Here is a 9,742-nt window from a genome sequence, read left to right as displayed (position 1 = left end):
TTGCGAAGTCTTGTCGCTTTCAGTACCAGTCTTTCTAAAATGGGCGAACCCGATACAACGCACAAATGCAAGATGAGATTATAACTAACATGACGATTATCGCAAATCAAAACGCAAAATTTACATTGCGTTGATGCGACTCATTATTAGGCCTCGAAAAATGTAGCAGCCATTTGTGAGAAAAGTCATGCTTTGTAACATTAGTATAGCGATTGCGTATTGATAGTACACTTAAATATTGAATTATAATTGTCAGGAGTGTAACATGTCGAGAAACTATTGTTGTGCATGTTTGCACTAGGATAAAAGAAAAAATCGTGGCATAATTCTCAGATGTATGCTTATCGTAATAGTATACAATGGTTCTTCAAACTGGAAGTTCAGAGGAGACTCCACAAAACATTCTGCTGAACACAGTGTACTATCCAAATTAAAAAAAAAAAAAAATGAGAATGAAGAAGAAAGTGCATGATTTCGCTCACAGTCACAGAACTGTTTATTTTTAATTCACGTGGAATGACCTATAAACATATGATCATATAGAGTACAGAAAGGTATGTTGATGTTTGTCTAAATGTCTTTTTAATATTATTTATTTACTGGAAATTAGTTTCACGATCGAACACTACCGGTACAGTTAAACAAAAATGGAACCACTACATAATATGTATTAATTTCTTTTGGTTATAGTTAAGGAGCCGTACTTCCCATTTAGGGAAGGACGAGAAACGCCATACTTTCAGGAATTATTCATTGACTATCTAGGATGTTAAAAAGTAGGTAATAGACTGAGTTCTTGCCCTTGTACTTAGGGTGTTTAGGTAGTACAACAGTAAGATGTATCCTCGTGCACGAGAGATGAGAAGTAGCTGTTCTTAACTATTACCTTTCTTTTTCCGTAAAATCTCGTAAGGCCACGATACTGATTTTTATTTGAGTTCAATGTTTAGTTGATATACACCCATCAGGAAATTTGTTTCATAAGTTATTCGGCATAATATCCTGGCATAAAGGCATTATACAATCTAATCAATGGATAACGACACCGAAGGCGGATGGACTAGTGCTGTTCCCAGTTAGTTTCTGGAGTATCAATACGAAGGAGAGAGATGAGCCTTTAAAGTAAATATAGTGGTGGTACTATGCAGAATAAGTTTAGGTAACTACACCATACGAAATAATTTTTGAAAAATTAAAATTTGTCAATTTCCTCCTTATTGTCATCCGAAGGATTTTTAGTAGGTGACATAACAATATTTCACTCAACATAGGTGGAATTTGAGGAAGCCATCAGAAGTAATTCCGGACATATGCCGTAAACATTACAGTCAGTACAAAAGAAACCAACCTGTAGTAGGTGGACACTAAAAAGCACGAAGGGTTAAGGGGAAACTCTAAAATTAAGCCAGCACGAATGCTATCTGAACGAGTCAAAGCAGGACGATGTCGATGGGCTCGTACAGGGTTGCGTCCGAAAGAAGCAGGCGCGTCAGCGATGTTGGGTATTCGCAGTGATACGAGTTCCTATAGCACTTGTAATGGTTTCACACTTGTAAGCGTAAAATACCGTTTTTGTATACGCGCAGTTTTAATGTACGGATCCATAGTATAAGTAGGGCTAATGTTTAGCAGAAGGGGTCCAGCAATTGTTTCTAAAGAATGTTACGATTTCGGTAATTTCTGAACTCATTAGGTTAGTTTAGTTTATGTTAGTGTAGGGGTCCAGCATAATTTTCCAAAATGATAGTTTCGCTTATTTTTGCTTATATTAGGTAAGGTTAGATTTAGTAACGTTATGTTAGGTCTAAGTACTTGTATCATCTATTTCTCCTGTAAATTTTGTGTTTTTTACGTGCTTCTGAACCCTTTGTGCTAAACATAACCCATAATTAGTAGTACTTATAATAGGAACGGGGCAGAAGCCCCGCAGGGGTTTGTTGGGTTCTGTTCTCGACATAAAATGGACTTAAAGGCTTCCCCAAATTTTTCGGTACATTTTACAATCTGTGGATCCGTATAGTAAAACTCCACCTTTGCACATTGTGGAGGACTATTCTGTCGACGGAAAATATAGTCTAATATAGTCATATTTTATATGCACTCACTTACTTTAAGCATTGTAATGAATTTACAGTAGTATCCCTACACTTGTAAGCATAAAATACAGCGGTATTGCTTTACCATTTAATTCTGGCGCCTGCAGAAGTTTGTTCGGCTATTGTTTAGCTTTGGTTCCTATGGTGGCCCTAAACTACATAAACAGGGGGTTCCGTTAAGGCCTGTTGTATCTGCTAATCATCATCTAGCTTATCAGATACAAAAATTAAGAAACAATATTTTTTACTTTTTGTGCTCCGAATGATTCTCTATGACATTCTGCACCCCTTATTTTTTCGGCGCAATTCCAAATAATTACGTTCAGATTGATAATATCTGTGCAAACTGATGTGGACGAACGGGTATAATTGCACATCCGGACGAATACTGTCTTGAATAAAACACTAACCAGTGCAGAAAACACGAACCATCCTCTGCTAGGTGACCTATAAAAAGCAGAAATGCTATCTAACGCATCCATAGGGTGCAGGCACCTCAGCAACGGAGGGTATGCACACAGACGAGGATAATAAAGAAAGAAACACTATACTGCATACAAAAAAAAAAAAAAAAAGATTTGTTATGGTCAGTTACGTGTACCCAGTGTTGGGCAAAATCAATTGCAATTGATCAATCAATTGAATGTAATTGCTCAGAAAATTAATTGCAATTGATTTTCAGTTGTAATTGACAATTAATTTTAATTGCAATTGAATTCAATCATAAAATTTGCAATTAAATTTTCGTCAATTGTTAATTGGTCACCTGGCAATTGAAACTTTTAATTGTTAATTGCAATTGAAATCAGCAATTAAAACTGATTACTGTTTTATATATTTCAATTAAGGTACTTATAAGAAATGCTGGATAACTAGCATCCCTTCGCCCCCCTGGGAAGAAAGCCTTAAAACTAAGTATTTTTTAAATATATTATGTTCTATCCCCCTCAAAAGAACTCTATATGCCCGTCATGGTTACAATAGGGATGGGCACGAGCGAGTTTTCTTTAAAATTTGACTCCACTCGAAGCAGACATCTTTGGGCTCGACTCGAGAACTCGGCTCGAAAAATTTCCCCCAACTCGACTCGAATTCGGATCGAGTTTCCAGTCGAGTCGAGCCAAAACGAGTCAATTCGAGTTAAATCCTTTGTGTAGTTCCAAGTACTACTCTCTTCAAGTATCATACATAGACAATATAATTATCAATGATACTACTACTACTACTATAACTAATTATTATTATAACACCGTGTATAAACATGGAATATAGGCGGTTTGTATCTGAATACTAAAAATTAGTTGACTGTCGATCTCGGTCGTAAAGAAATCTTCAGGAGGCAAGGACATCGGTCACGAGGTTCTAGGTTTGAGTTCAGGAGGAGCAAGTATTCGGGCTCGAGCCAGAAATTGTTAAAAGTTATAGAACTCCAGCCAAACATGTTCAAAATTGCTCGACCCGGGTTTAGGGTTGTCAACAACTCAAGCGGCTCGCTCACAGCTCATTCACTTATCGAGCCGAACCGAGAAGTGAGCCGAGCCAACAGCTCATCCAACCGAGCAGATGGCTCACACGAGCCGAACCGAACCGAGCTGATTGCTTACCCCAACCGAGCCGGTTCGGGCCATCGGCTCAGTTGAGCTGACTCGAACCCAGCCTATAGACTCGTTTCAACGGAGCTGGTTCGAGCCATTGGCTCCAATCGAGCCGAGTCGATGACCCGTCCCTACCGAGCCTGCTCAAGCCATCGGCTCAATTGAACCCAGTCGATGGGTCATTTCAACCAAGCCAGCTCAAGCTGTTCGCTCAGTTGAACCGAGCCGACCTGGTTGACATCACTATCCCGGTTGGGCTTCTACTTTGGCTAAAACATTGGACCGTGCAGTTCTCAGCCTTGTTGGTAAGAACTACAGTATATACTTATATTCGTACTCACGGCGTCATTAACTTGTTCCGCCACCGACGAATTTCAAGGTATTTTGTTTTGCATCTTTTGTGCGTGTTTTGTGTCGCTTTATGCGCCTAATCCCACATTTTGTGCGTCACCGGAAGTGGGTCAAAATGGGCCTACAAATATGGCGGAACAAGTTATTGCTGTTCCGCCACCAATGAATTTCGAGGTCGTTTCCTTCACATCGGTTTGTGCCGTTTTGTGCGTCATGGGAAGTGGGTTAAAATGAGTCCCCAAGGTGGTAAGAAAATGAATCACTTCCGTCACCAACGAATTTCGAGGTCGCTTCTTTCGCATCGTTTAGTGCCAGTTTCTTGCCGTTTTGAGCGATTATTTTCACGTTTTGTGCGTCACCATAAGTGGGTCAAAATGGGCTTCCAAGATGGGACGAAAATGACCAAGAGTTCCGCCACTATCGAATTTCGAGGTCGTTAATTTCACACCGTGTACCCTTTTGTGCGCCTATTTCGACGTTTTGTGCGTCACTGGAAGACGGTCAAAATGGGCCTCGAAGGTGGGACGAAAATGATCCACTGCTCCGCCACTACCGAATTTCGAAGTCCTTCCTTTCGCATCGACTAGTGAATTTTCGTGCCCCTATTTCAACGTTTTGTGCGTCGTCGGAAGTGGGTCAAAATGGGCTTCCAAGATGGGAGGAAAATGACCAAGAGTTCCTTCACGATCGAATTTCGAGGTCGTTAATTTCACATCGCGCACCCTTTTGTGAGCCTATTTCGACGTTTTGTGTGTCACGAAGAGGGTCAAAATGGGCCTCGAAGGTGGGACGAAAATGACCCACTGCTCCGCCACTACCGAATTTCGAGATGCTTCCTTTCGCATCTACTAGTAAATGTTTTGTGCCCCTATTTCCACATTTTATGCGTCACCAGAAGTGTATCAAAATGGGCCTCCAAAGTGTGACGAAAATAACCCACTGTTCCTCCACTATAGAATTTCTAGATCGTTTCTTTCGCATCGTTTAGTGCCTATTTTTTAGAAAGTTTTCTGTGCCTACTTCCTCGGCTTGTGCAACACCGGAGGTGAATTAAACGGGCCTTCAAAGTGGGAGTTAAATGACTCACTGCTCCACCGCTACCGAATTTCGAGGTTCTTCCTTTCGCATTGACTAGTGCCTGTTTTGTTCCGTTTTGTGCTCCTATTTCAACGTTTTGTTCGTCACCAGAAGTGTGTCAAGATGAGCCTCCAAGATGTGACGAAAATGACCCACTGTTCTGACACTGTTGAATTTCTAGATTGTTTCTTTCGCATCGTTTAGTGCCCCCCTTTTTTTTAAAGTTTTCTGCATCTATTTCTCGTCTTGTGCATCACCCGAGGCGAGTTAGACTGGTCTTTAAAGTGGGAGTTAAATGGCTCACTATTCCGCCACTATCGAATTTCGGGGTCGTTTCTTTCGCATCGTTTAGTGCCTGTTTTGTACGTCACCGGAAGTGGATCAAAATGAACCTACGAATATAACGAAACAAGTTAATGCTGTTCCGCCACCAACGAATTTGGAGGACGTTTCCTTCACATCGTTTAGTATGTATTTTGTACCGTTCTGTTCGCCTACTTCCACGTTTTGTGCATCACCAGAAATGCGTCAAAAAGGCCCATCAAGGCGTGAGGAAAAAGAGCCATTGTTCCGCCACTATCGAATTTGGAGATCGTTTCTTTCGCATCGTATAGTGCCTGTTTTGTACCGTTTTGTGCTCCTATTTCCACTTTAGTGCGACAACGAAAATGGGTCAAAATGGCCTACAAGTATAGCGGAATAAATTAATACTGTTCCGTCACCATCGAATGTCGAGGTCGTTTCCTTCAAATTTTTATGCATGATTTGTGTCGCCTACTGCATCAGCGGAAGTGGGTCAAAATGGGCCTTAAAAGTGGGATGAATATCTTTTTCTGTCATATTTCTAGGTCTTCTTTGACCCACTTTCGGTGGCGCACAAAACGTGAAAATATGCGCAGAAACGGTACAAAACATGCACTAAACAATGCGAAAAAAGCGACCTCGAAATTCGATACTTGTAAAAGGGTGGGTCTTTTTTCTTCCCACATTGAATGCCCATTTTGACCCACTACCATTGATTCACAAAACGTGGAAAAAGGCTTACAAAACGGTAGAAAAATGCACGAGACGATGTGAAGGAAACGATCTCGAAATCGTTCCTGACGGAACAGCATTAACTTGTTCCGCCATATTTGTAGGATAACATTGACCCATTTCCGGTGACGCACAAAACGACACAAAAATGGAAATTTAGCTTAATTACATGGAAATTTTAAGTTTGTACGGTACACTTACTTATATGGAAAATTTTATACATTTTCCCTTTACGTTGATTTGGGACTTTCAAATTTTATTCTTTTTTCCACTGAAAAGTATCTATAATTCAACAAGGAAATAATTATCAATGATAATTATAATAATTATCTATATAATTGAATTCATTGTAATTTGGTCAATGACAAACACTTTGCCATTTCGTACTAGCTGTTATGCCCGTTCTTCGCACGGATCAGATAAAATATCAATGTTTACAAACTGAACAACGGGAGAACAATTAGGAAATATTTCTAAAATTGGATATATATTTGTGTGAATATATATATCCAACAACGTACATGTGTTTTCATTGGGAAGGCCGATGGAGGCTGAATTTGAACGTAAACACTATCGAGGGTGTCACTATATATCTGATCAACCCCGATAAATATGGATTCAACACAAATATTAGTCATTTTCTACTACTTTTTACATGTCTCGGTGAACACCCTCAGATCCCCTTGGTTCGAATTGTGAAAAAAGTCTCCTTTGGCCCCCAGCCGATACCGCGAAAACTATGAATGTGACACTAACATCTGCCATTTTCTATTACTTTTTACATATCCCGGTAAAAGCCCCTATGATCCTCTGGTTCCAATTTTGAAAAAACCGACGATGGGGGCTGTATTTGGAAGTCAACACCTGTGGAAGTATCACCATTCATCTCAGCGACAGCGAAAACTATGAATTTGACACTAATAGACCCTATCGGTCATTTTCCATTATTTTTACGTCTCGCAATTCCCCACCCCGGTGACTCCTGGCCCGCATGCAATGGTGGTTAAATTTGAAAATCATTGCTAATGAAAGAATCACCATTGATCTCAGCGACCGCGAAAACTATGAATTTGACACTAATATCGGTCCTTTTGGATTACTTTTACGTTTCGGTATTCCCCTGTACCCCCCCCCCCCCGTTGACCCCCGGCCCGCACCCGAATAGGGTAAATTTGGAAGTTATTGCGATCGGAGTTTTACTATTGATCTCAGCGACCGCGAAAATTATGAAATCGACACTAATATCGGTCATTTTCTATTACTTTTACATGTCCCAATAAACGCCGTCTGAGACCCCCTGCTTCGAATTTCGTCAAAAACGCTTCGCCTTGGTGTGGGACCTGGACCAAGGTACCCGTAACCAAAATTTGGTTACTCTCGGTCAACTTGTCTGGTCCGCAGGCCGGTCCCGGTAAACGTCCCCCTGAGACCCCACTAGTTCGAAATTTGAAGAAAAAAACTCTTCGTCTTGATCTGGGGCCTAGACCAAACTATCCGTGACCAAATTTTGAAAAGTTTCGTCCACTCGTCTGGTCCACAGGCCGCACAAAGATAGACAGACAGACACAAACAAACTTTTTATTTTATTTATATTAGAAAGGTCAGATCCGCCGTTATTGTAATAGAGCAGTGCTTGAGCGATTGATCGTAGAAATTCAAACTCCGATGAGTGATAATTTCATAGGCTTGTTATATGACAAGTTTAAACTCTTTAGTCAGTAGAGAAGAGGGCGTGGATCATGGGTCAGTGGTGGGTCACAGTGGGTGAGAGTGGTTCATGGTGAGTGGTGGGTCAGAGTGGGCCACGATGGGTGGTGAGTCAATTGGTCGTGGCTAAAGTTTTCATTGCTCCCACGCCCTCTCTGAACTACAGTGTTGAAAATTAATCAGTGAAAATCAATTGCAACTGATCAATCAATTGAAAGTAATTGCTGTGGAAATCAATTGCAATTGAATGACAATTCAATTGCGATTACTTTCCACTGCAATTACTTTCAATCAATTGATTAATTGTAATTGATTCTCCATTATTAATGGCCAACTGCAATTAACAATTAACCATTACTTCAATTGTTAATTGCAATTAACAATTAAATTTACAGATTAATTGGTAATTCAATTGAAATTTGCCCAACACTGCTTGTACCTCATACTAGTAAACAGAAAATACTGGTTTCCTATATTCTGCAGAAATTTTCCGCCAGTGGAGATTAATATCTTAAACAGTCGTCTTTCATATGCAGTCACCTATTTTAACCGTGGAATTACCATTATTTATGATGGGATATTCTCAATCTGCACTCTATCTCAATTAAATTGTTGTGGGCCGCGGTGGCTCAGTGGTAGAGCGTTCACCTATGGTGCTAGGGGTCTCGGGTTCAAACCCTGCTCCCGCCAAGTGAACTTTGTGGTGGACAAACACCGTGTGCGTGGGTTTTCTCGGGGTTCTCCCGTTTCCTCCCACTTTCTTCATTCCACCATTTCATTCATTACTCATTATCACCGTCTCCTTTAGCCTAACCGGCATAACCGTGGGACGTAAAACTCAAAATTTCATTTCATTTTTTTCAATTAAATTGTCAACGAAGTGTATAGTAAATAATTCTGGGAAGTTTAGTGCGGTTGACTGCCACATAGGCCGCCCCAAAAAACAAAATTTACAGAGAAATGAACGGAATCAGACGAAATGTCAGCATGAGAGTAACAAAAAAGGTAATAAATGTTATTAATGTAGAGTATTTAATTAGAAGGAAAAACAAAGTTAAATTCTGAACTATATAAGTTCACGTATTGATCCGATATTAGATAAACAGGCAATAGACCATAATATGGCGATGTTTAAAATCACTGTTTTATTAACTAAACTAGGACGTGTATGCTTCAATAACAGAGAGAAGTACAGAAATATAGAGCAAAAACTAATAAGCGGGGGAGTTGCATCTGAACCAGAAGACAGGAAATGGGGGAACCATATTTTTGGCTGCTACCCCATTTTATGAGGGCGTATATTTGTAAAATTTACGGAAGAGATATGCTACTTGATTTAGAATTGTACAAGTAAGTAAAATATATCGGGATCTTATCTGTTACATGTATGATAAGATAGAAATAGGAAATTGAAATTGTGCTCTTTACTACATAGTATTCTATAAGAAAAAGATAATGAAGTGAAAATCAGTTGCGAAGTGATCATAGAAGTGTCGCAAGGCTGTGCTGCACACAAGATATATGTTTTTCCACTATACGCGTATACCCACCGACGCTGACGACTCCTTTCAGTATTTCTTGCCTCGCCCCCCTTGCTGCGCTCCTGGTCTGATTCGGTTTCATAGCATTCTTGGTTTTTAGTAGTAAAAATAAAATTTTGGAAAAAGAACATTTCAAATAGTATAAGGTTTGCTGATGATATTGTCATAGTTTACAGATGCTTTTTCAAGAGCGTAATCAAATTCGCCCAAAACCTAATTTAGACTTGAGCACGAGAAAGATAACAGTTTGGAAGTAAACCCTTGAGGTCACGTCTGTTTATTTAGTGATTGCCGAAATTTCAATGGGAACTCCCATCTTCTTCAGTGACAGTTTCTTCAA

The 9,742-nt window shown here is 40.0% G+C and overlaps 1 protein-coding gene across 1 annotated transcript in view; it reads left to right on the top strand.

Annotated features, from left to right (window-relative positions):
• Positions 1–400: 400 nt before the first annotated feature.
• Positions 401–9,742, top strand: part of LOC145684044 (uncharacterized) — a 28,429-nt gene continuing 19,087 nt past the window's right edge. The window contains exon 1 of the mRNA XM_081755875.1: positions 401–554. The gene's annotated coding sequence lies outside the window, so the exon portion shown is untranslated. The remainder of the gene's footprint in view (positions 555–9,742) is intronic.

This window comes from Thermobia domestica, chromosome 4, assembly GCF_964235325.1.
Source record: "Thermobia domestica chromosome 4, izTheDome1.hap1.1, whole genome shotgun sequence".
NCBI lineage: Eukaryota > Metazoa > Arthropoda > Insecta > Zygentoma > Lepismatidae > Thermobia > Thermobia domestica.
This window is presented reverse-complemented; position numbering and strand designations above follow the sequence as displayed.